This window comes from Littorina saxatilis, linkage group LG3, assembly GCF_037325665.1.
Source record: "Littorina saxatilis isolate snail1 linkage group LG3, US_GU_Lsax_2.0, whole genome shotgun sequence".
NCBI classification, from domain to species: Eukaryota; Metazoa; Mollusca; class Gastropoda; order Littorinimorpha; family Littorinidae; genus Littorina; species Littorina saxatilis.
In genome coordinates this window covers 37,022,783-37,050,551 of record NC_090247.1, presented here as the reverse complement: position 1 = coordinate 37,050,551, position 27,769 = coordinate 37,022,783, and the positions used below count along the sequence as shown (strand labels likewise).

Genomic DNA, 27,769 nt, shown 5'->3' with positions numbered 1-27,769 from the left:
CGCTCTTCTTGTCAATTTCACTGCCTTTGCCATGAGCGGTGGACTGACGATGCTACGAGTATACGGTCTTGCTGCGTTGCATTGCGTTCAGTTTCATTCTGTGAGTTCGACAGCTACTTGACTAAATGTTGTATTTTCGCCTTACGCGACTTGTTTTTTTGGTTTTTTTCCACAAATCATATTTCAAAGAATAAAAGAATATGATTTTCTTTGTCATGTTAATATTACTGATACGTAGACAGTCAGCAAGTACAACAAACGAAAAACTGAGACAAATGAAAATAAATTGACATTGTGAAATAGATTGACTTTTCATAATTGCTTTAATCTTACTTTCTCAAGTTTTTCTTTTGAACAGATAAAAATGTGCGCAAAATGGCGGAACAATATTGGACACTAGGCTTATTTAGTACAGGCTTTTTTCAACCAACCACATTCGTTTCGTGCCATATAAGGAAGTGCTAAATCACAAATGTTGCGTACACGTCATTTCCGGTTGGCGGTGAAACGAAGTTCACACCAAAAACACAAACGACTTTCGTTGATTTGGGCGATTCTACGAATCTACTTTCGTTGACTTTGTAATCATGTTTTGGTTATTTCTGTATGGAAACCTTTAATCTATTGGATATAGGTTACCTGATCGTTATTTTAACTGTTCATATCTTCCTACTTTAAGGTCTGGAGTGGACGCTAAAGTCGATCTTTCACTGCATTTCTGTAGCATACATTTGTCTAGGTTGCGCTTGGGAAAATCAAAGACGGCGGCCCCGGAGCCAATTGCCGCTTCCCGACTTTAGAGTTCTATTTCTTCCCTAATATAAATAGAATACTTATATTTATAGGGCAGACCTTAATTTGTGAACTGTCTCACTTTAAACAGTTATAAATTGTATGAGTAGAGCTTCGGGTTGCAAATTAATTAATCGCACATAACACACATCGCACATCGCGCTTCTTCTGCGAACAGAACTTCTCTGCTGGCGTCAGTCTTAAACCGCCACACTTTTTAACACGCACTGTTGAGTTTCGTTGTGCTCGCGCATCCCAGCGGGCAAGAGAAAATGAGGTGGTGAAGAGAAAGGGGTGGACTTTGTTCTTGTCTCTAAATCTAGGTAATGTTTTGTTATCTTCGCGTGTATCTAGTCGCCCACGTGGGACCCACTATTTGCACCTTAGCTAAGAGCTACTTATACATCGGTTCGGTAGTGTAGTGGTTATCACGCTCGCCTCACACGCGAGAGGTCCTGGGTTCGATCCCCAGCCGAACCATTAACTTATTTTTTACTATTAATTACTGTCCAGTGTTTGTTTAGTTGTCCTGTGTTTGTTCGATTGTATACTGTGTTTTCTTGATTGTCCTGTGTTTGTTCGATTGTATACTGTGTTTTCTTGATTGTCCTGTGTTTGTTAGATTGTATACTGTGTTTGCTTGACTGATTGTCTTGTGTTTGTTCGATTGTATACTGTGTTTTTTGATTGTCCTGTGTTTGTTTCGATTGTATACTGTGTTTTCGTGATTGTCCTGTGTTTGTTTCGATTGTGGGCGGGGATGTAGCTCAGTCGGTAGCGCGCTGGATTTGTATCCAGTTGGCCGCTGTCAGCGTGAGTTCGTCCCCACGTTCGGCGAGAGATTTATTTCTCAGAGTCAACTTTGTGTGCAGACTCTCCTCGGTGTCCGAACACCCCCGTGTGTACACGCAAGCACAAGACCAAGTGCGCACGAAAAAATCCTGTAATCCATGTCAGAGTTCGGTGGGTTATAGAAACACGAAAATACCCAGCATGCTTCCTCCGAAAACGGCGTATGGCTGCCTAAATGGCGGGGTAAAAAAACGGTCATACACGTAAAATTCCACTCGTGCAAAAAACCACGAGTGTACGAGGGAGTTTCAGCCCACGAACGCAGAAGAAGAAGAAAAAGAAGTTTTGATTGCATACTGTGTTTTCTTGATTGTCCTATGTTTGTTTCGATTGTATACTGTGTTTTCTTGATTGTCCTATGTTTGTTTCGATTGTATACTGTGTTTTCTTGATTGTCCTGTGTTTGTTAGATTGTATACTGTGTTTTCTTGATTGTCCTGTGTTTGTTAGATTGTATACTGTGTTTTCTTGATTGTCCTGTGTTTGTTAGATTGTATACTGTGTTTTCTTGATTGTCCTGTGTTTCTTGATTGTCCTGTGTTTGTTTGATTGTTCTGTGTTTGTTCCGATTGTATACTGTGATTGCTTGATTGTCCTGTGTTTGTTTCGATTGAATACTGTGTTTTCTTGATTGTCCTGTGTTTGTTCGATTGTATACTGTGTTTTCTTCATTGTCCTGTGTTTGTTCGATTGTATACTGTGTTTCTTGATTGTCCTGTGTTTGTTTCGATTGAATACTGTGTTTTCTTGATTGCCCTGTGTTTCTTGATTGTCCTGTGTTTGTTCGATTGTCCTGTGTTTGTTCGATTGTTCTGTGTTTGTTCGATTGTTCTGTGTTTGTTCGATTGTTCTGCGTTTGCTTGATTGTCCTGTGTTTGTTCGATTGTTCTGTGTTTGTTCGATTGTCCTGTGTTTGTTCGATTGTTTAGTAGCTGACATTACATACTGTGATATATAGAGTGGGTTTTAGTATGGTGACACCACTGTGACGCGATGAAGCCAGACTATGTTTTAGCAGCTGGTTATATTACCGGAATACACATCTAGTATGTTTTAGTAGTTTTAGTCGTTCTTTAACCACTGTGATGTGTTGGAAGAGTTTATTTTTATGTGCTGTTTTAGAGGTACATTTTATCAGTATGGAACATGTTCAGTTCTTACAGTAGTTGATAGTGGGGGGGGGGGGGGGGATCCTATCTTATTCTGCGTACTTTTATTGTGGTTCCGATAGCTCTTAGAGTTTCATAGTTCTCACCATGTCTGTATAGTGTAAGTATTAGTTACTGTGATACCAAATTGTCTTACCCATGTATGTATGATGCTATGCGCCAGTGATGTATGAATGCTATTTATTTTTGTTTTTATCACACAGCAAGCTGCTTTCCTCGTGTATTTTTTAGGTTCATTCATGTATTGTACACTTGGCAATAAATTATCTATCTATCTATCTATTGTTCTGTGTTTGTTCGATTGTTCTGCGTTTGCTTGATTGTCCTGTGTTTGTTATATTGTCCAGAGTTTGTTTAGTTGTCCGGTTTTACACACACAAAAATACACACACACAAATGGAAATATTATATTTTTGTCTCTGTCAGTGTCTGTCTGTCTGTCTTTCTGTCTGATATGACGTCATGATGATCATGATGAAGCACTGCATCGAGCGCCCTGCTGTGAAGGGTTGTCTGTCTGTCTGTCTGTCTGTCTGTCTGTCCGTCTGTCTGTCCGTCTCTCTGTCTCTCTGTCTCTCTGTCTGTCTGTCTGTCTGTCTAATATGACGTCATGGTGATCATGATGGAACACTGCAGCGAGCGCCTTGCTGTGAAAGGCTTTTCGCTTGGTCACGTGAATGTTGGAAGTGAGGAGGAGGAGAGGGTGGTCTTATGTAAAATGATGAATAGATAAAACAATGGTGGCACAGGAATTGGTACGTGTGGGTGTGTGTGTGTGCCTCAGTTCGGACTTGAAATTAAACTGTTTTTCTCGAATGACAGGATACGATGCACCTTAGTGAAAGCTCACGAACAGAGAGACGGACAGACACAGCCAGGGAGGAACATTTCTTTTTTGTTTTGTGTGTCTTTTTTGTTTTGTACAGTGTGAAACCAAGACATCAAAAATGGCAGCAAAAGAAATAGATTCTTAAAAAAAAATGCTGTGGCCCACATGGGGGTCGAACCCACGACCTCCGCGTTATCAGCACGGCGCTCTAACCAACTGAGCTAATGGGCCCACACGGTCATACCGACACAATGCAGAGATTTAAAGTACAACAAAGTCCCAAGTTCTCAGTTCATCAATCCCTGCCAAAGGACTGCCGATCTCTTTAAGTATTTTTAGCAAATCGGAACAGACGACAATTACTGCACAATCAGGAGCGCGATTGGGATAAAGAGACTAATGAACAAACAAGATCTTGATGTTCTTAAATTCATGTTTTAATAACAATCGATTGTTATTCACAGAAACATGAAACGCAGCAAACTCTTCCACTTGCGACCGTGATTATTGTGTTTGGTGGGGATTTTTCTTCCACAAATCATAATTCAAAGAATAAAAGAACATGATTTTCTTTGTACAAAAAAATGAAGAAGAACAAAAATTTAAAACAAATTGACATTGTGAAATATTGACTGTTCGTACTTGCTTTAATCTTACTTTCTCGAGATTCTCTTTTGTACCTGTTGATAAAACAAAAAGTGCGCTAAATGGCTGAATAATCAGACAATATAAGCTGACATTGTTTTATTATCTACGCTTCTATATCTATTCGCCCACGTGGGACCCACTGACCCACTATTCTAACCTTTAACAAACAGAGATTGATAGATCGGTTCGGTAGTGTAGTGGTTATCACGCTCGCCTCACACGCGAGAGGTCCTGGGTTCGATCCCCAGCCGAACCATTTTTATTATTCTTTTACTGAGAGTTCATTTAATTAATTTACAAATCATTAGTGAGTTTGTGGGGAAGACGGCCGACAACTCAGCACGACGACAAGTGACAGTGACCTTCTTTTTTTCCTCTCACACAGTCGGGACGGGGCCTTTGCGAGACGTTCCAGCTGGAAAATGGAGCAATTTGTCGTCGTCGCAAAAACGGAAGATAGAAATTGGTCTTTGCTGTTAAGTCGAGTTCACTTTAATCAAAGTATGTGTTATGGACATATAGATTGTTCATTTTGCAAATTGCTTTTGAAGAAAACGAAAAAAAATCTTTGATAGGCGTGGATTTACAGTTTGTTTTGTCGGGTACCATCTCAGATGCTCACAAGTCTTCTCAATGAAGCCGCTATAAACTGTTTGCGCAGAAGACGGACGCGTCCCGAGTAAAAAAAACACATTTCGGCTCAGCGGTCCGAGACGCGTGCTGAAACAACGGCTGCAAAGGCGAAATTTTGTGTTTTTCACGTCCGGGCCGAACGAATGAATAAAATAGTCGTTTTATTCTAAACTTGAGATGTTTGGATGGTGCTTTCTTCTCTGTTTGAGGTTCCAGTTTGTGATCGGCTAAAAAGCAAAACCATGTTTTTGAAGGGGAAAATAGTTGAGTTATAAGGGGTTGATCAATCACACACACACACACACACACACACACACACACGCACACATCGCTACGGCTACTTGTTAGAGGAATGAGAAAAAATGTAGTCAAAACTATTTTTTATGTGTGTTGGTTTTGTTAGTTGGATCGGTGGATAGGGGTTTGCGGGGATGGTGTCGAACCTAAAACCGCGATTTGTACAAATGTAAAAATGTAAAAATATGGCATTCCACATAGTAATGCATGCCTTTTATTATTATTAATATTTGTTGTTTAGAGCCTCTTCGCTGAGTGGTGGGGGTGGTTTTAGATCTACATCCCATTTTGGTGCAATCCCATTTTGCCGCCGTCCAATTTTTTGCTCGATCCCATTATCGCGACATTTCACAAACCAAGCGTCATTTTACTAACATGTCATAACAATAGCGCGACATCCCATTTTGACACCATATTCCATTTGGCCGCCATGCCGTTTCACCGCCATTCCATTTCGCCCCCATCCCATTGTCGCGACATTTCACAAGCCAAGCGTCATTTTACTACCGTGTCATAACAATAGCGCGACATCCCATTTTGACACCATCCCATTCGGCCGCCATCCCATTTTGATTTATTCTTCTTGCCAAGTCTCACTATACTACTATACTGCGTTATTCAACTACGCGAAATCCCATTTTTGCCACAATCCAAATTGTCGCGAAATAGGGATTGCGGCGAAATGGGATGACAGCAAAACGGCATGGCGACAAAATGGAATGTGGCGCTAGTGGTATGACACGGTGGTAAAATGACACTTGGCCTGTGAAATATCGCGAAAATGGGCGTGGGGGCGAAATGGGATAACGGTGAAACGGGATTGCGCCAAAATGGGATGTGGAGCTAATGGTACATGACATGGTGGTAAAATGACACTTGGCCTGTGAAATGTCGCGTAAATGGGATGGGGCGAAATGGGCTAACGGCGAAACGAGATTGCGCCAAAATGGGATGTGGAGCTAATGGTACATGATACCGTGGTAATATGTCACTTGGCCTGTGAAATGTCGCGAAAATGGGATGGGGTGAAATGGGATAACGGCGAAACGGGACTAACAGATCCCTTGACTTTGCGGTAGCGTGACTCTGTTACTGCTAGCTTTCCACTGGGAGGAAGCGACCCGAATTTCCAAGCGATGGGACAAAAAAGTAATGACATTTTTTTTTCTCAATAGATCCCTTCACTTTGGAGATGATGAGTTAAATATCGGGCGCATTTACGTGATTTGTAAAACATTTTACAAATCGCGGGGCACACACACACACACACACACACACACACACACACATGCGCGCGCGCACACGCGCACATGCACCCGCGCACACTCACACACCCACACACACGCGCGCGCGCACGCACGCACACACACACACACACAAAAACACACACCACACACACACAAAAACACACACACACACACACACACACACACACACACACACACACACACACACATAAAATGAATGGGCTAACACGCAACAGCTGGGTTTTTTATGAGGTCACAGACCAGGTGCAAGACGAATAATTCATATCACTGAAATGCGTGTTCCCCATGCACCACCCAAAACATGCCCCGAGGGGCTCCGCCTCTACAAGTCGTGTCAAAACCATTCGTTCGGGTGTCCAGGAGTTTTCTTCTTCAGGCCACTGGCGCTCGTTCTCCCCGCAAACGCTACTTGTGTCAGTACGAGCGATGACGCCGAACGACAACACACCTGTCTCGGTTCAGTCGTCGTTGTCGGTCCCGTCTTCCCCGCAACGTCTATAATGTCTTGTTTTCTGGGAACGCTTTAGCAACATTATTCTTGTCGCGGCGACCTTACTTTTTTTAAGTAAAGCAGTCTGCGGTGGTTTTGTTCCACAATTCTGCAGTTTCCTTGTTGTTTTTTGTCAAAAGGAACAACATTTTACTGCGCATTGATGTTGCTGTATTAACTGCATCTGTAGAGATCAAGTAAGAGCAGATTCGGCGTTTGTTTGATTGTCCTGTGTTTGCTTGATTGTCCTGTGTTTGTAAGATTTGCATGCGTTGGCCTGTGTTCGTGTGATTGTCACTTACAAGGATGCAGAGTACCTTGCCTCACGATGTAAGGAGGACTTCAAACAGTGACGCCACTTCAGAATGACGTCATATCAAACCGATTCTGGCATTGTCTTTAAATCTCATGCAACCTGTCAAGTGCAACCGAAGCCTGCTGTTATAGGATCAGAGTTTGTATATATTTATGTTGTAAAACATAACCATGAAACGTGACGAATTTGTCATGTTGTAATGGTGATAACATTCACAGCGAAACCAAGACAACGAAAGCGATGAAAGAAGAGTTAATATGATATTCAAAACAAAACAAAAATACTTTAAAAAAAAAAAATCGCAGTGGCCCACATGGGGGTCGAACCCACGACCTCCGCGTTATCAGAACCAACTGAGCTAATGGGCCCACACGGTCACTGCTCGATCACATAATACACAGATTTAAAGTACAACAAAGTCCCAGTCCTTTGTTCTTTAATCCTTGCTAAATGACTGCCGGTCTCTTTAGTATTATATCCAGCAAATCGGACCAGACGACAACTGAACAATCATGCATGACGCGATTGGCATAAGGAGACTGAACAAACAAGAACTTGACGTTCTTAAAAACGTGTATTAATATACAAACTGCATGAACAAACCGATAGCTATCACAGAAAATGAAACGCAGTATACCACTTTCGACCGTGATTATTGTATGTGTGAGGTTTTTTTCCACAACGCATATTTTAAAGACTTAAGCACATATTATTTTATTTTGTCATGTTGATATTACTGATACGTAGAAAGTCAGCAACAAAACCCTTCATGAGTATGAATCATGAAGAGAGAAAAAATTGAAAATAAATTGACATTGTGAATTATATTGACTTTTCGTACTAGCTTGAATCTTACTTTCTCGAGTTTCTCTTTTGTACAGATTATAATGTGCACAGAATGGCTGAATAACTGGACACTATGAACTGACAGTGTTTTATTATCTACGTCTCTACATATTCGCGTTCGTGGGACCCACTGACTCACCATCACAATCTTAGCAAAGAGCGTTTGATATGTATCGGTTCGGTAGTGTAGTGGTTATCACGCTCGCCTCACACGCGAGAGGTCCTGGGTTCGATCCCCAGCCGAACCATTTTTATTATTCTTTTTCTGATATCTAATTAATTTATTCATCAATGTCTTGTTTTGTGGCATCGCTTTAGCAACAGTATTCTTGTCTCAGTCAACCTCACGTTATAAGCGTACTGTTTGTGGTGTTTTTTCTGGTTTTTTTCTTCTGATTTCTTCGTCAAAAGGAAGCAAAGTTTGACTTCATCAAGGGATCGAGTAAGAGCAGATTCTGCGTATAAACGATTGTCCGGTGTTTTTGGTTGCCCTGTGTTTGCTAATTGTCCTGTGCTTGTTAGATTAGCCTGTGTTTGCTAATTGTCCTGTGCTTGTTAGATTAGCCTGTGTTTGCTAATTGTCCTGTGCTTGTTAGATTAGCCTGTGTTTGCTAATTGTCCTGTGTTTGTTAGATTGTCTTTTCCGGTACCGAATTATCTTCTTCCACAAAAAGGCAAATAATTCAAACACCTATAAAACCAGAGAAGAAACAAAATCCAGCATTATTGCACGATCTTTTGGCGTATTCTGTACCATGGCATAGCATCGTTCTAACACGGCGAAACAAGTATACTTGCGACACAGACGGGCAATATACTAAACTGCAATCTACTTCCAACAATGTAATGTTAAAAATGCCACTTTATTTCATTCCTTTTAAGAATCTGTTTCTTTTGCTGTCATTTTCGTCTTGGTTTCACTCTGTAAGCACTCAAAAAGACACACAAAACAAGAAAAATCCATGGAAATATATCCATGGCTGTGTGACATTTTTTTAACAAACAAAAATATTACATCTTCGTAGAAGTACATCAAAACAAATACTGACAAACAGACACTCAGACTGATAGTAAAACACACACACACGAACTGTAACATGCATACACATGTCCAGACAAACACAAATAGAAAAAACGAAAAAACAAACATGTACAAACATGTGAAACCAAGACAACAGAAGCGATGCAAGAACATCACAGGTATATTATCTACTAGAGGAATACCCGGCTTCGCCGGGGTGAATCGCGAGACAGAGACAGACAGCGTGGCGGTTCACCACAATCACCTTTGAAGGCGAAGTCCTGTCAAACGGGTTTGAGAATTTTAGAGCTTATTTCTTAGCCCTATATTATCTGTTGTGGCTTCTCAAATGCCAGAACATACAGACAGACAAAAAGCGCTAGACCCCATCACAAACAGAACTCTACATTCCACAGGTTTTTGCCCACACACACACACAAACACACACACACACAGAGAAGCCGTATATATATATGTATATCTATATCTATAAATATATAGAGATAGGTGACAGTGTATTTTTCGCGTGGCTATAAATTGATTCGACCTTTTCACTTTGACAGAAAGAACAACTTACGGGTGCAAGGGAAGCGTTCTGGACAGCGCAGTGACATTCTAAAAATAGTAAATTACAAACGGGAATATGGATTGAAGCCACACGAAGGCGCAAAACACTGGAGAAGATAAGGAAGAGTTACTGGGAATGGTGAATTCGCCGGGGTGAATCGCGAGACAGAGACAGACAGCGTGGCGGTTCACCACAATCACCTTTGAAGGCGAAGTCCTGTCAAACGGGTTTGAGATTTTTAGAGCTTATTTCTTAGCCCTATATTATCTGTTGTGGCTTCTCAAATGCCAGAACATACAGACAGACAAAAGCCGCTAGACCACATCACAAACAGAACTCTACAATACACAGGTTTTTGCCCACACACACAAACACACACACACACAGAGAAGCCGTATATATATATGTATATCTATATCTATAAATGTATAGAGATAGGTGAGAGTGTATTTTTCGCGTGGCTATAAATTGATTCGACCTTTTCACTTTGACAGTAAGAACAACTTACGGGTGCAAGGGAAGCGTTGTGGACAGCGCAGTGACATTCTAAAAATAGTAACTTACAAACGGGAATATGGATTGAAGCCACACGAAGGAAGGGAGATAAACGCAAAACACTGGAGAAGATAAGGAAGAGTTACTTATAATGGTGAAATGAACACAAAAACCAAAATCGGTTCAGCGCTGCGCGCTGAGAGCACGTGTTGAAATATCTCATCGATGATATTGTGTCCGGGGTGTAGCTGAATACGGTTTCCAAATTTGAAAAAGATCCACCGAGAACTTTGGCGTTGTGATGTGGTGTAGCGGCTTTGGTGTGTCGGTATGGGGGCCCGGGTAGCTGAGGTGGAACCAAAATCGGTTCAGCGCTGCGCGCTGAGAGCACGTGTTGAAATATCGACCAGGTTGTGTCCTGTCCCGGGTCTACCTGAATATGCCCACCAAATTTGAAGCAGATCCATCGAGAACTTTGGCCGTGCATCGCGAACTCACAGACAGACACACAGACAGATACACAGACACACAGACAGACACAAGTCGTATATGGCCAAGAATCTGTCATGGCGTCGAAAGAAGAAAAGAGCCCGCTTGAATTATTTGGCAGGCTCCTGCTTCTAATAAACTTTTTTTGCAAAGAACATTTTTGTGTTGGATGAAAGAGGATGAATGGACGAACGTTTTGGTATAACATGGTGGCAAATTTATGCCGTAAGCAATGAATAACGGACTTGTGATTCCAACCTTACCTAGTCATTCTGGAGAAAAAAGCGTTACGCGATTTTGGGTGCTTTCAGTTTTGTAAGAACTGTACTCCGAACACGTGCGCGACCGGTAAATCCTTCATACAAACCAGACAGGAAATGAATGCAGTGTTTAATGAGACCAAAAATGAGCTCGACGGAGCTGCCAACTTCGTTCATTTCGCTTGGAAAAGTGATGCGAGATGTACGTTATTATCCTTGTGTAAATTCGGTATCGGTCAGTCAAACGGTCGTACAGTCCGCGGTAAATGTAAGATGGCCGCCAAAGATCGATTTCGAGGTTCACACAGTCTACTAAGTCTAAAATAATATTTAAAAAATTGCTTGCAATGCATGCTTTGTCTGTGATTCGTGAAAATCGACACGATTTGTTGATTTTGTGTAAAGAAAAATTACTTATAACCAAAATAAAACGTTCTCGTTTTGCCGAGATGTTGTGACAAGCGTGACCTAACTAGTCTCCCTTGGTCATTTGCATATGATCTATCAATGACAACAGGACTTTCACACCTACGTGCGAGATGGACGAGCCCAGCCCCACGGGTAAAGTGTGCATGGTCGTCATCCAAATAGTAACGTACATCACTTTTGAGAATGAAACTGCTATAAATCGAGTGATTTCTTACGAAACATTATAAAAACAATGTTTGAAAGGAAAAAGTATTCGTACCTGAATGATTCAGTCGAAAATCGAATGTTGCTGAATTTTTTTTTGGGGGGGTGGTGGTTTTGTGTAGGTGTTAGTGGTGCTTGGTTACCCATAGGTCTGTGACATTCTTAGTTTATATAATCAAAGCTCATTGGCAATTGCAAATATTCTTAGGGAGGTAGGTTAGTCATGCTATCTAATTTTTACATTTAGTCAAGTTTTGACTAAATGTTTTAACATAGAGGGGGAATCGAAAAGAGGGTCGTGGTGTATGTGTGTGTGTGTGTGTGTGTGTGTGTGTGTGTGTGCGTGCGTGCGTGTAGAGCGATTCAGACCAAACTACTGGACCGATCTTTATGACATTTTACATGAGAGTTCCTTGGATTGATATCCCCGATTTTTTTTTCTCGTTTTTTCGATAAATGTCTTTGATGACGTCATATCCGGCTTTTCGTGAAAGTTGAGGCGGCACTGTCACGCTCTCATTTTTCAACCAAATTGGTTGAAATTTTGGTCAAGTAGTCTTCGACGAAGCCCGGACTTCGGTATTGCATTTCAGCGTGGTGGCTTACAAATTAATTAATGACTTTGGTCATTAAAAATCTGAAAATTGTAAAAAAAAAATAAAAAAATTATAAAACGATCCAAATTTACGTTTATCTTATTCTCCATCATTTTCTGATTCCAAAAACATATAAATATGTTATATTTGGATTAAAAACAAGCTCTGAAAATTAAAAATATAAAAATTATTATCAAAATTAAATTTTCGAAATCAATTTAAAAACACTTTCATCTTATTCCTTGTCGGTTCCTGATTCCAAAAACATATAGATATGATATGTTTCGATTAAAACACGCTCAGAAAGTTAAAACGAAGAGAGGTATAGAAAAGCGTGCTATCTTTCTCACCGCAACTACTAAACCGCTCTTCTTGTCAAATTCACTGCCTTTGCCACGAGCATGAGCGGTGGACTGACGATGCTACGAGTATACGGTCTTGCTGAAAAATTGCATTGCGTTCAGTTTCATTCTGTAAGTTCGACAGCTACTTGACTAAATGTTGTATTTTCGCCTTACGCGACTCGTTATTATTATTATTATTATCATGAGAGCTTATATAGCGCGAACCACAATTAACCGTTGCTCTCCGCGCTTTACATATTAATTTCTGCCGTTTGAAATTGAATTTTTTTACAGACAAACAGACATTTTTTACACACAATATATAACGCATTCACATCGGCCAGTAAACCTCAAGCCATTACGGCGAATATTTACTTTTCGCGGCCTATTATTCCAAGTCAAACGGGTATTTGGTGGACATTTTTTATCTATGCCTATACAATTTTGCCAGGAAAGACCCTTTTGTCAATCATGGGATCTTTAACGTGCACACCCCAATGTAGTGTACACGAAGGGACCTCGGTTTTTCGTCTCATCCGAAAGACTAGCACTTGAAACCACCACCTAGGTTAGGAAAGGGGGGAGAAAATTGCTAACGCCCTGACCCAGGTTCGAACTCGCAACCTCTCGCTTCCGAGCGCAAGTGCGTTACCACTCGACCACCCAGACCATTTCAGGCTGTTTTGTTTTCCTCAGGCAAAATATAATTAAAACTAATGAAAAAAATATGTTTCAATTTGCATCCGGCAGTTAGTGTTAATTATCTTGCGTTTGGGGATGTGACTTTTTTTTTAGATGGGATATTATATTTGGTTTGGGGTTGTGGCTCCATTTCATCTGTGGGCTGGTATTTAAGTGTATACAATTCCAGGCAAGTGTTTCGTTACAATGGAACTTGGAAGAAAAGTGTTGTTCGGCAGTACAGTAAAACCTGTCTCTTTTAAGGACACCCTTGAGGTATGGTAATGGTGTCCCTATTAGACAGGTGTACTTTCTTCACAGGTGGAGGGGCTGGGGCAATATTTTACAAAGAACACGTAAAATGTACAAGACACTTTTTGTCAATTCTGGAGTATGTATTTATTTTTCAACACAAAACACAAGGTAGAAACTTAAATAAAATTAATTAAATAAAATAAACTTAAATAAAATTACCAGATCATTGTACAAGGCACAGATTGAGGGCGGTGACAGGAATAGAGAGAGAGAGAGAGAGAGAGAGAGAGAGAGAGAGACTGACTGACTGACTATTAGGGTTTAACGTCCTCTTAGACCAACTGGTCTATATTGGGACAGGTATTGGTAATACGCTGAAGATATGGTGTGATACTTTGATTCGAACAAGCCCGCTGTGGCTGTCTCCTTCGACACACCAGCATTGGGTTTGTCTCGTTGAAATGTTGATGCTTGCATATGTTTTTTTCAGTGTGTGTGTGTGTGTGTGTGTGTGTGTGTGTGTGTGTGTGTGTGTGTGTGTGTGTGTGTGTGTGTGTGTGTGTGTGTGTGTGTGTGTGTGTAACTTAGAAAAGGGACAGGAATGACTGATGCACAGACACTTTGTTGGGATTTCCTGGTTGTGTCATTGACATCCTCGTCCAAAGCCCGTAAGCCACGATGCTAGCTCAAAAAGCCTAACGTCATGCTATTATCACTCACTGCTCTTACAAACGAACACACACAAACATATGAATAAAGTAAATCTTACGGGATTTAACGTTTTTTTAACTGCCAAAATTTTACTTTTTATTCTTGTTGAAATTCACAACATTTCATAAAGATCGGTGAAAAATTAGAAAATAACGGTTTATAACTGACAAAAGCTTGGTTTTCTTCTGAAAAGTACGTATTGAAACTCAGTTATGGACAACGGACCTACTCACCAAATTTCATAAAGATTGGTGAAAAAACGGGATTTAACGGTTTTTTAACTGCCAAAAATCAACTTTTTATTCTTGTTAAAATTCAATTAGGGACAACCAACCTAACCACAACATTTTATAAAGATCGGTGAAAAATTAGAAAATAACGGTTTATAAAGTTATTTTTAACTGCCAATAATTAACTTTTTCTTTTTGAAAAGTTTGTATTGGAGATCAGTTAGGGACAATGGATCACTGTGCCAATGTTGGTGTAAATCCGACGATTAGGGACCAAGAAACAAGGAGCAGAGTGTTTTTTGGCGGTTAAACTGTCATTTTAACAGTTTAATGATTTGGTGAAATTTCTTCCACCACAATACTATACAATGTTTTATCTACCCATTATTGCAAGAAACCCAAAATCACATTTTTTTTGGAAAAATCGCTTTCACCCATGCTAGAACCTCCCCTTAAGTGCTCAAGACACTATACTGACCCCCCCCCCCCCCCCCCCCCCCAGGTGGCCCATACCAATAAAAACAGTTTTATTCTGCTAAAAACCACATCTACTTTCTTACCCACAACAACATTAATAAGATAAAGCAAGTCTAAAAAATGGTGTTTGTGTAACACTTTTTGGACACACTGACAGATTCCTGAAAAAACGGGATTTAACGTTTTTTTAACTGCCAAAATTTTACTTTTTATTCTTGTTGAAATTCACATTTCATAAAGATCGGTGAAAAATTTTAAAATAACGGTTTATAACTGACAAAAGCTTGTTTTTCTTCTGAAAAGTACGTATTGAAACTCAGTTATGGACAACGGACCTACTCACAAAATTTCATAAAGATTGGTGAAAAAACGGGATTTAACGGTTTTTTAACTGCCAAAAATCAACTTTTTATTCTTGTTGAAATTCGGTTAGGGACATCCAACCTAACCACAACATTTCATAAAGATCGGTGAAAAATTAGAAAATAACGGTTTATAACGGGTTTTTAACTGCCCCAGGTGGCCCATACCAATAAAAACAGTTTTATTCTGCTAAAAACCACATCTCCTTTCTTACCCATAACAACATTAATATGATAAAGCAAGTCTAAAAAATGGTGTTTGTGTAACACTTTTTGGACACACTGACAGATTCCTGGCCATATATATATGAGGCTTTGCCAAAAGGTGCTGGGGGGGTGCTTGGACATTTGTGACAAACTAAACCTTTTCAGTTGATTTTTTTTGGTGTTTTAAGTGATACATTAGTCTTTGATGAACACATTTGTGTAATAAAAGAATGGTTTGTGCATTTGGGAAATGTGTACGGTTTGATAATATGCCATAAAACGCCAATTTTGAGAAAAGCCACATGTGCAACAAAACTGACCACAGAAGCCATTAATATCATTTCATACAACTGGTAATGATTTATTTCTAGTAAACAGACCCTGCAGAAGCATTATCAGTCTTTAAAAGTACATTTGGAGCCAAATCTTGAATGCAGTGTCACGTAATGTCGCAAAACGCTCAAACATCATAAAAGTCAAAACTGATACTTTCTGCTAAGTAACCACAAAAAGTATAAACCCTAAAATAAAATATAACACTTCAACAGAAACACTGACACATGTTAAAAATATCCCTAAAAGTTGTTACAGTTTGCTCAAACTAGTTAAACATGTTGTTGTAGGTGTCACGTGTTACAAAAATATTGATGGACATGAAAATATTCATAATATTTGAAATAACAACCAGAATGTTATACATACACTAACTTTTCATTTACAATCTAAAGATTAGGTTATTTATGGAATATGAAAACAGAAACAATAGCAAAACATGTTAAAAGCAAGTCATAACAGCATTCTACGTGTCACATGTTACACTGTGTGAGTGGACATGAAATTATTCAAAATGTTATAAATGACAACTGTGATATTAAATAGACCTTTAGGATACATTCATATTTTGAAGATTAGGTAATTATGGAACATCAAAGCACCACAAAAAAAGTAACATCATGTTCAAAACAGGTCAAATCTGCGTTCTACCTGTCACGTGTTACATGGAGTCAGTGGACATGAAATCAATGAAAATGTCAAAAATAACTACAATATTCAAACAGACATTTAGAATACAGTTTTAACCTAATGTCTATGTACATCTGGAACAAGGTTCTCAATCAAATCGAATTTTTTTAATTAGTTGTACGTAAAATCCTAGCAAAATCCAAATTTAAAAAAAAAAAAATTTGATTTTTTTTTATGTTGGGGAGGGGGGGGGGGTGGTGTTAAAACAATCTCATGAAAATATTCCTTCCCCCTGCTAACCCAAAAGCATTTTTTCAGCTTTGGCTACAATATTTACAAGGACATAAATGTCTCCTCCTAAATCGTTGCACGGATATGAACCGTAACGTATCCTCCTGAATCGTAACACGGATATTAACAAAAACAGAGGATCGAATTTTTCTTCAATCAAATTTGCCTCCAAAAGTAGCAAGCAGTTGTATATAGGTTACACAATATGCAAGATAATCAGAACTGGGAGTGTGTAAGCTATTTATCCCATTACTCCGACGTTTTCATTAAAAACACTTACTTTTTCCACTAAAACCTGCCCGTGCCTGTTTTCAGCTTGCCAAAAGCCTCCGCAGTCGAAATTCATGTCAATGAATTCATGCGCATAGCTAGTTCCCATTTGTCAGCATAATGGACGGCGTCATTCGACTTGTATGTAGACATTCAGTCATTCAAATTGCTTATAAAAAGGTCTGCTATCTGCTTTTACATTTTGAAAGTCATTTTAAAATATCCTTGTGTATCATGTATATGACATCGACTTTCGTTATACTCAATTCGGCATACCGGGTTTATATTTTTACCAGAATTGCGCACGATAATGGCAGCGCAACAAATTCAGTTCGGGCCGTGCTGGTTTGATCGTTGACCCAAGTCAGTTTGCATGCAGTGTTACTGTTTGTCAGTCGGGGATAGAAATGTTGGCTGTCATCGCGCTGTTATGTTTTGGTTTTCACACGTGGATCACTTACATATTCAGTCGGTCGGGTTTTGTGTGTGTGTGTGTGTGTGTGTGTGTGTGTGTGTGTGTGTGTGTGTGTGTGTGTGTGTGTGTGTGTGTGTGTGTGTGTGTGTGGCCGCCCTTCGTGGTCGGCTGGGCGTTAAGCAAACAAACAAACAAACTCTCTCTCTCTCTCTCATTCTCTCTTTCTCTCTCTCTTTCTCTCTCTCACTCTCTCTCTCTCTCTCTTTCTTTCTTTCTTTCTTTCTTTCTTTCTTTCTTTCTTTCTCTCTCTCTCTCTCTCTCTCTCTCTCTCTCTCTCTCTCTCTCTCTCTCTCTCTCTCTCTCTATCTCTCTCTCTCTCTCTCTATCTCTCTCTCTCTTCAGGAACCGACAAGGAATAAGATGAAAGTGTTTTTAAATTGATTTCGAAAATTTAATTTTGATAATAATTTTTATATTTTTAATTTTCTGAGCTTGTTTTTAATCCAAATATAACATATTTATATGTTTTTGGAATCAGAAAATAATGGAGAATAAGATGAACGTAAATGTGTATCGTTTTATAAAAACTTTTTTTTTTTTTACAATTTTCAGAGTTTTAATGACCAAAGTCATAAATTAATTTTTAAGCCACCACGCTGAAATGCAATACCGAAGTCCGGGCTTCGTCGAATATTACTTGACCAAAATTTCAACCAATTTGGTTGAAAAATGAGAGCGTGACAGTGCCGCCTCAACTTTCACGAAAAGCCGGATATGACGTCATCAAAGACATTTATAAGAAAAAATGAAGAAAAAAAGTCTGGGGATATCATACCCAGGAACTATCAAGTCAAATTTCATAAAGATCGGTCCAGTAGTTTAGTCTGAATCGCTCTACACACACACACACACACACACACACACACACACACACGCACACACCACGACCCTCGTCTCGATTCCCCCCTATACGTTAAAACATTTAGTCAAAACTTGACTAATTGTAAAAAGTAGTCCATCTGTAAACTCTGAATATGCAGATGACCTCCATAAATTATTCAATTGTACTCTGAAATCAAAGACAATGACCAATGACAGTTGAGATCGAAACTCGGTTGTGATGGGATATCCATAGGATATCCATATGGTTGTGATGGAATATTCAGAATAATCACCTCCTCAGCTAACAGAGATAAAGAGGCAGGTCATGGGATAATATAAGCTAATTCAATTCGTCGGGAGAAGAATTATGGGCAAGTGTCAAACATTAGATCTACAAAGTGTCAAACGTTACGTATAGATCTACACCTTACCCTGAACAGACAGTACAATATTTTCTCAACTTTACGGCTCGTCGTCTCCATGATTTCAATCGAATCGGTGACCGGAAACGCCAAAGAAGCAAAGCTAGTGGTTTCCACGCTTTTGTATAAAATACTCGCGAAATTTCTTTGTGAAAATTGCAAAAATAACAAAATGTGTCAAACGTTACTTTCGGACATTAAACTCCATCGATTCTTTTTAGCTGCTAGATACAATAACTTCGCAAATTCTGACTCAAATGCAACACACTGCTTTTATTTCCTCGAACACGAAACTATCGTTTTCATCCAAAATGGCGGCCATTCAAAGCATCAAGACCGGCGAAAATCGAATCTGTAAACAAGTTGGTCTGCGGACATGAGGCCTTCGAAAATAACCGGGTATTTACTGGGCGAGGTTTTCGGTAAATTCTGGTTCTAATTACGATTGTTGCACATTCTACTAAGAGTTGCATGCTTAGACTGTATGAAATACGCTGATTAAAACCGATAAAGTGATGCAGACCATGAAAAATCGAAAATTTCCCGAGGACACCAAAATGTCCAAAATTTTTCGGGGCCGTTTCTGGTGTATGTTTGAAACATTTTATTTTTTATTTAACATTCACAACAACAACAGGCTTCAAAACATTAAAAAAAAGCATTCATCAAACTCCCTTTTTCAAAGCACAATACATGTAAACATGTTGGGGTAATCCAGTTAATTACACTTGCTTTCCAAAAATACATGGGTCCGAAATGGCACCTTTTGGCAAAGGCTCATATAGATAGATAGATGATGATTTGCCTGTGAGAACATCTATTATTAAAAGAAACCGATACTTAAAAAAAACCACGCAGTGGCCAACATGTCGAACCCACGACCTCCGCGTTATCAGCACGGCGCTCTAACCAACTGAGCTAACGGGCCCACACGGTCATAAGCAGCACAATACGGAGCTTTATGGTACAGGAAAGCCCCAGTCAATCTTTAATCCCTGCGCGTACGATTACACAATTTCACGGATGGTTTGTAACTCAAAAGAATCACTGGAAAAAGAAAATAATGTTCTTAACAAAACAATTTTGTTCATTCAGCGGACCATCCACCCGCCCTAACGCCACCACCACCATCCACCCGCCCTAACGCCACCACCACCATCCCCGCCGCACCCGCCTGCTAGCTTCCACCCTTATCACACCCCGGTGTGAATCCTTCTTAACTCACACTTTCCTCTACCCTTGCCGCCATATCTATGCTGCAGCACGTTTCACACCTAGGTGCTAGCGGCCGGTTGCCAGTGTGACGAGTGCCAGTGATGACGTCATCAGGGTCTGGCTCTCGGTTGGTGTCGTCACAGGTGGACGGATCTTCTAAGAGCTGCGTCATTATGATCATGATGAAACACTGCAGCTGCAGGCGCCCTGCTGGGAAAGGCTTTTTGCTTGTGCGCGTGAAGGGCGGGGGAGGGGGAGGGGAGGGGGGAGATCAGATGTGAGTTGATGAAAAGCTGAAAGATGGTGGCACGGGGATGGGGGGGGGGGGGTAGGGGAGGGGGTGGGTGGGACGGGGGGTGGTCAATTTGTTTTCAATGTTGTTGTTTGTTTGTTTGTAATTATGAAGTGTTTGTTGTTGCTGACTGTCTCCATATATATCAGTAAAATTAATGTGACAAAGAAAAACATGTCTTTTTTTCATTGAAATATGCTTTGTGGAGAAGACAAAAACCACCACAAAATATAGTGACGGTCGAAAGTGGTCAGTTTTTATCAATACATGTATTTGAGAACATCAAGTTCTTGTTTGTTCATTTAGTCTCTTTATCACGATCGCTCCTGATTGTGCAGTTGTCGTCTGTTCCGATTTACTGGAAATACTAAAGAGACCGGCAGTCCTTTAGCAGGGATTAAAGAACTAACGAATGGGACTTGGTTGTACTTTGAATAGCTGTATTGTGCTTCCATCGAACGTGTTGGCCCATTAGCTCAGTTGGTTAGAGCGCCGTGCTGATAACGCGGAGGTCGTGGGTTCGACCCCCATGTGGGCCACAACATTGTTTTTTTAAATCTGTTTCTTTTGCTGTCATTTGTGTTGTCTTGGTTTGGTTTAAACAGTGTTTTATTTTCAAATACAAATTTACAAAGCCATGAAAAAAAAAATGTTTAAAGCCATATGTACTCGATGACTATACACGCTAATTGCTTTACCAACAGCTGGAGACAGACTAAATTAAGTTCCCTGCAAAATATTGTGGTCTAGGACCCCTTAAATGTTGAGATATTTGAATTTTCATTTTGATCTGGATCGTCCTATTTATAGATTTGGCAACACATGTAACGTTGATGCAAGGGAGAGAACACCGCGGCTTTGTTGACATCCTCACTTTTTCAGAGGCTAGAACAAGCTGTAATGCATGTATTATGGTCCGCGCATGGTGACGTATCGTCATTATATGGCCTTATGGTGCGTTTGACATCGATTGTGGGCAAACTACACTTTGTAAACACGGGAGTGCGTTAGTATGCCTTTAACGAAGGAGCACAAGATAAACTTATACATGTGCTCTTAGAGACAAAATAATGAATTGGCGGACGATATTGTAAATTCTTTAATTCAAAACAATCAAAACAACAATAACAAGAATAACGAGAACAAAAGTAGTACTTCAACAACAACAACAACAACAACAACAACAACAACAACAACAACAACAACAACAACAACACACAAAATGGAGTATTACTTATGTAAATAGAGAAAGAGAGAGAGAGAGAGAGAGAGAGAGAGAGAGAGAGAGAGAGAGAAAGAGAGAGAGAGAGTGCATCCACAAGAACGAAAGAAACAAAGAAAGGAAGAAAGACAAAGAGTCAGAAAGAAATAACGAAAGAAGAGGACAAAACGCAATAAAATAAGAAAACAAAAGAAAACTCGGGAGATAAAGAAATAAAGAAAAAAAGACAACAGAAAGAAAAAGAAGAAATGGACGAATAGACAAGAAGAAGTTGTGCTGGGGGGAGTGGGTGAGGGCCACAGGAAAAGACAGAACAAACAAACAAACAAACAAACAAAGAGAAAAATCAAAAATGAGACCCAATCCGGGAAGGGCGTCATTCAACTAATTGTTTGTTTTGTTGTTGTTGTTGTTTTTGTTTTGGTTTTTTTAAACATTTTATCAAATTTGACCAAGTGATGACGTACCTAGAGTGTGTCACCGTCTTCTCTATTCAGAAGACTGGGTGGCCGAGTGGTAACGCACTTGCGCTCGGAAGCGAGAGGTTGCGAGTTCGATCCTGGGTCAGGGCGTCAGCAATTTTCTCCCCCCTTTCCTAACCTAGGTGGTGGGTTCAAGTGCTAGTCTTTCGGATGAGACGAAAAACCGAGGTCCCTTCGTGTACACTACATTTGGGTGTGCACGTTAAAGATCCCACGATTGACAAAAGGGTCTTTCCTGGCAAAATTGTATAGGCATAGATAAAAAAATGTCCACCAAAATACACGTGTGACTTGGAATAATAGGCCGTGAAAAGTAGGATATGCGCCGAAATGGCTGCGATCTGCTGGTCGATGTGAATGCGTGATGTATTGTGTACAAAAATCCATCTCACACGGCATAAATAGATCCCTGCGCCTTGAGTCCGAGTCTGGAGATACGCGCGCGATATAAGACTTTATATAACAGCATGGCACGAGCCATTAAGATGCTTATCTTGCTCATTGCGTTATTCGTCACGCTCGTGGCGTCAATCAAGGCACAGTCTGGGTTATATTTGTCAGCAATCACATACCATGAAATCTCCTGACCACACATATTACGGCAACCTGGTAGTTTCGACCCAGTTTTTCATTCTCAGTCTTCATCTTACTATTCATCTCAAACCTATCGCTATTTTGTTTAAGTGTACACTGGAAGACGGCCCCTTTTAAGACCCCCCCCCCCCCCACCTCCCTCCCCCCCCCACCCCTCCTCTAACCCCTCTCCCCAACCCCATTCCGAGTTGAGAGGTCCCCCTTTCAGGAGTTTGTTCTATTCGGTTATTTATTTATTTATTTATTTATTTATTCACTCATTTATGAATGGATGTATTTATTTGTTTATTTATTTATACACACAGTAGTTTGCATATTCTGTGTACAGCCACTGTATGCACAAATACCTCCTTTTGGAGACTCCTTCCTTCTTTGAGACCTGATTTTTCAGATTTGTGGAGGTGGTATAACAGGGCGGGAGCCGGAGGGAGCTGCGCTGTACTGTAGATCACAATCTGTATCACATATCGCCTTATCTATTATACAGAACATTAACCCCGCGAACGTCACATTTCCTAATATTGCATCAGACACAAATAATCGCGATGCAGTGCTGTGGCTGAATATTCTTTTCAGACAGATGTAGAACGCGTTTCGGGTTAAAGGCACCGCCCTTGTGCAGAAAACAGTACGGCTTACCATCTCAGGTATGGCCATACAGTTAATTAACATGGGTTAAAGTCAATCCCACCACTTGAACCACTTGGATACATATGTAATCCAATAATTAAAATCTTGACTGCTTCTATTGCATAGTAAGAATATGTTGTATGAATAATATTCAAAGATTGCCACTTTTGTCCGTTCAAAAAATCAGTTCGTCCTAAAGTTCACACTATGCACAGAGAACACTCCGGCTGTTGATTGGTTTAAACAAGATTTTATTAATGAAATACAGGGTGGCATGTATATACGATATAAACATTTGTGGCCACACAACAAGCTAAGCTTATATTAAGTATGGTTATAGATATGTACATCTAGATAGGAATTGTTATTTCACGTTATGTCAAGGTCATAGAATCACTTATACCCTTATGAGAACGCAAGACAGACAAGATACAATTTTTACACACACACACACAAAAAAGAGGAAAAAATGCAGCAACAGAATTAGAGGATGTGACAGAGGACGGGAAGGACTGCAATATCGGGGAGATCCCGGGGGAGGAGGCGGTTGGGGGGGGGGGTCAGAGAGACGATGAGAGACTTTCACAGACTTGCTAGATCAATGCTTCTGCAGCAGCAAAAATGTCATTTACATTGTCGTACAAACTAATTAAGCTGAGGTTAGTCATGTGGTTGTTGATTGTTGGTATATATCCAAGTGGAGAAAGTTTGGTCTTGTCCTCTTTAAAAACTTGATCACATCTGAGATATAATCAGTCGAATTGTTTACATGGGAAGGGATGTAGCTCTTTACACCAAATTTGAATCACACCGCAAGGTTTGTACCTAATATTGCATCAGACGCAAACATTTTCGCATAGTATTATTTGTACCTAATATTGCATCAGACGCAAACATTTTCGCATAGTATTATCGTCGAATATTCATTTCAGGTACAGAAATCGTTTGGGTTAAAGCCCGCCCTAAGCTCTCAGATTACCGCAATAGCACACCGGCCGATAATAAAAGCAAACACGAGTGTATTAATGCCTCGCCATTGATGTATTAATCATAACCGTATAGCGGTCTTGTTAAATTAGACCTTAGGGATTTCGTAAAACTTTGCAAACAAAATCTGTTGAGACTGCAAACCAAGCTACACAAAACAAAATGTGTTTACCTGTGATGCGCCTTACAGAACTTAATTGTCAGTGTCTGATGAAAAAAACCATTTTTGTCAGTTGAATCAAAAACAAACACTGAGGGAGGGGCGGACGCACAACGCCAGTACTGAAAAACTATTTTTTTGGATGTGTGTATGTCCTTCACAAACCTGCCAACTCTAGCGTGTGGGCCCATTAGCTAAGTTGGTTAGAGCGCCGTGCTGATAACGCGGAGGTCGTGGGTTCGACCCCCATGTGGGCCACTGATATTTTTGTGTCTTTTTACTGTATTACTATTCTTTGTCTCTTTTCTGTTTTGTTAAATTGCGAATGTCTTATTGCGAATGACTGTACTAATCTACATTCCTTCTTTTATACGCAATTCAGCATGTTTGTGTGTTTATGCATTTTTGTGTGTTATCGTGTCTGCCTGTCTCCACGTTATTCGGTCCGTGTGTTTGTCGTCGCTGTCTGCATACACTCGTGTGCTCGAGTTTCCTCGGATCATTTCTTCAACCTTCTCTCTCCAGTCAAGACCGCCACACCAAAACCATTATTTCTTTATAAAGGTTCTGTCTTTCTCATTTCCTCTTTTATTCCCTCTCGTGTCAGCCAACAGATTTGCTGACCAACACATTTCGTCTTGTATTCGTCTGTTAGTCTGATTTTTCACGCCATTCCCACTGAGTAAATTATTATGATATCCCGCTAGCTTCAGGACCCCCCCCCCCCCCCCCCCTCATCTCTCTATAAACCCCCCGCGGGTTATGGGGAAGAATTTACCCGATGCTCCCCAGCATGTCGTAAGAGGCGACTAACGGATTCTGTTTCTCTTTTTACCCTTGTTAAGTGTTTCTTGTATAGAATATGGTCAATTTGTGTTTAAAAGATTTTAGTCAAGCAGTATGTAAGAAATGGTAAGTCCTTTGTACTGGAAACTTGCATTCTCCCAGTAAGGTAATACATTGTACTACGTTGCAAGTCCCTGCCAGAGCAAATTTTTGATTAGTGCTTTTGTGAACAAGAAACAATTGACAAATGGCTCTATCCCATCTCCCCCCTTTCCCCTTCGCGATATAACCTTCGTGGTTGAAAACGACGTTAAACACCAAATAAAGAAGGGATCTCTCTATAACTCCTCCCATCATCCGTTCTCTCATCACCCCTTCCCGCCCCACCCAAACCCTGGAATTGTCAAGCCATTTTCAATTAGTAAATCATTACAACTCCCCGCTAGCTTCAGTAACCCCCCCCCCCACACACACACACACACACACACACACACACCCCTTCTCTTTTTCTTCCTCCGAAACGTTCTGCCGGACAAGATTTGTCATTTCCTAAACTTGAAAAGTTCGAGATTTTTTTTTAAACAAGATTTAAAGTAATTACAAGCTTTTTAAAACCTTCTTGGTTTTTAAATGTGATAGACCAAAATGTAAATAATTTGAAACACGGAGACCCCAACGTAAACTGAGAAAGGAAACAAACTTAAATCGGTCCTCAACAGCCAACAAATAGACTGAAGGGACGTGTATAAAAAAAACCAACACTGACCAACTAACTAACCAACCAAATCCTCCGACTCTTCACCCCCCTCAACCCCTCCCCCACCATGTATCAGTCTCTTGTCCTATGTCAAGGCACTAGTTCCTGTAAGTTAGCATAGCATAGCAGCCGAAAACAGGAAAGTCGTGGCAGGAGTCTGGGTCTGGACGTTGGTGACGCTTCAGTCTTGACAGCCAGGGATACTTCGGGATAGATAATTATATATGTATGCCCCCCCCCCCCCCCCCCGCTTCCTTTCACCCCTCCCTCAGGTGTATGCTTTATGTTAGTATTAAACTGCTGTTGAGTCTATTGTAATAAGGCCAAACAAAAATATAGGTTGTTTCTGTAGGTCGGCCTTTTTTTTCTTCTTTTTTTTTTTCTTCTTTTTTGTGTGTACAGAATGATTAAGTCGAGTTTAAAGGAGGTTACTTCCCTTAGTCTCCGTATGGTTCGAAAAATGTGCCAAAAGTTGATTTTTGTTTTTTTAGAAATGAAAGACATGTTTTAGGGTCGGCGGGGGAAATTAGGGTCGGTCGGGTTACCCTAAACCAACATATATTTTGTTTGGCGTAAGAGCATTGGCTTGGGGAGTGGCTGTAGGGGTGGTGGTAGTAGTAGTAGCAGTAATGGCAGTAGTAGTAGTAGGTGGAGCAGGAGGAGGAGGAGGAGGAGCAGGAGGAGGAAGAGTAGGAGCCACTTCTCTTGTTTCTGTGAAGTCAAAGGCGATCTCAAATTTTACGGAAAACCGTTACAATATCCATTTTCATGTTGTTGGTGTTTTTTTTCTCCCTGTAAATCGGCACGTATTTAGAACCTGGAATTTTCCATCATGACATAAGGCGTATTTTGAAGAGACTGCTCTGTATATTGTTTGAATTATGTTACATCAACTGCAGAAAACCCACCAAAAATGATCTAGGTCGTAATCGTTTCGACAGAACACCTGAGCCCATTTTTGAGTAGAAAAAACAACTGGTTTATAGGTCTACATATAGTGTTTCTTACCGGAACGCTTTACACTGTAACTACATCCCTCAAAAAATATCATTGACCTTCTTTTCTTTTAGCAGTGTACAAAGTGTCACCAGACGAGCTCATTATTGTGCTGCCCTGTGCGTCCACCAGGTGTCATGTCCACCATGTTGGCTCCACTGGCAGCTTTTACGCTCCCTGTCAAAAGGCATATCATGCTCAACTGCTGCGTCAATTGACTGCTTGCTTTGGAATGAATTGTTTTGTGGTGGTGGCTGGTGGTAATAGTAGTAGTAGTAGTAGTAGTAGTAGTAGTAGTAGTAGTAGTAGTAGTAGTAGTAGTAGTAGTGGTAGTATAGTATAGTATAGTAGCAGTAGTAGTAGTAGTAGTAGTACTATAGTATCAGTAAAGGAATAGTGTTCTTGTTGATGGTGGTGGTCGCGCTGCTGCCAACAATAGACACAATAATGTGCAAAACAGAGCACGATTTCATTCATTTGCGTACAGGATTCCAGACCTGAAGCCAAGGAAGGAGCGAAATAAACGAGGGGTTTGATAATTATGTTTCCAGTTTATCTTGCTGTACATCGCACGACAATATGCTAAATTAGTGACCATACCACAAACTCATGAGAAAATAGGACTGGTGGGGTCGGTTCGGTCTTCGTATAACTTTTTCTCACAGTCTTTTATTTTTCTGTGAATAGTACACAGCGTCATTGGACGCTAAGCCGCACAACATCCATAGCTCACGTCAGTTCTGCGCTCCGTGTCCAACAGGTGTCATTGCCAGCGTCTGATAAACGTCATCCATAGCTCACGTCAGTGCTACTGATTCTCCGCGTTCAACAGGTGTCCTCCCACCGTGTTCGGTCCATCGGCTGCTAATCATCCCGTTCACGGGCCCTGTCAAAAGGCATATCACGCTCAACTGATGCAGACAATTGATTGTTTGC

The 27,769-nt window shown here is 40.4% G+C and overlaps 6 non-coding genes across 6 annotated transcripts; 5 read left to right on the top strand and 1 right to left on the bottom strand.

The window, feature by feature from the left end:
- Positions 1-1,199: 1,199 nt before the first annotated feature.
- On the top strand, positions 1,200-1,272 carry Trnav-cac (transfer RNA valine (anticodon CAC)). The gene has a single exon. It is a non-coding gene; the product is annotated as a tRNA-Val (tRNA).
- A 2,527-nt stretch (positions 1,273-3,799) lies between these two features.
- Trnai-gau (transfer RNA isoleucine (anticodon GAU)) lies at positions 3,800-3,873 on the bottom strand. The gene has a single exon. It is a non-coding gene; the product is annotated as a tRNA-Ile (tRNA).
- Positions 3,874-4,473: 600 nt separating this feature from the next.
- On the top strand, positions 4,474-4,546 carry Trnav-cac (transfer RNA valine (anticodon CAC)). The gene has a single exon. It is a non-coding gene; the product is annotated as a tRNA-Val (tRNA).
- Positions 4,547-8,315: 3,769 nt separating this feature from the next.
- Trnav-cac (transfer RNA valine (anticodon CAC)) lies at positions 8,316-8,388 on the top strand. The gene has a single exon. It is a non-coding gene; the product is annotated as a tRNA-Val (tRNA).
- A 12,296-nt stretch (positions 8,389-20,684) lies between these two features.
- On the top strand, positions 20,685-20,758 carry Trnai-gau (transfer RNA isoleucine (anticodon GAU)). The gene has a single exon. It is a non-coding gene; the product is annotated as a tRNA-Ile (tRNA).
- A 3,720-nt stretch (positions 20,759-24,478) lies between these two features.
- On the top strand, positions 24,479-24,552 carry Trnai-gau (transfer RNA isoleucine (anticodon GAU)). Its single transcript has one exon. It is a non-coding gene; the product is annotated as a tRNA-Ile (tRNA).
- Positions 24,553-27,769: the final 3,217 nt, after the last annotated feature.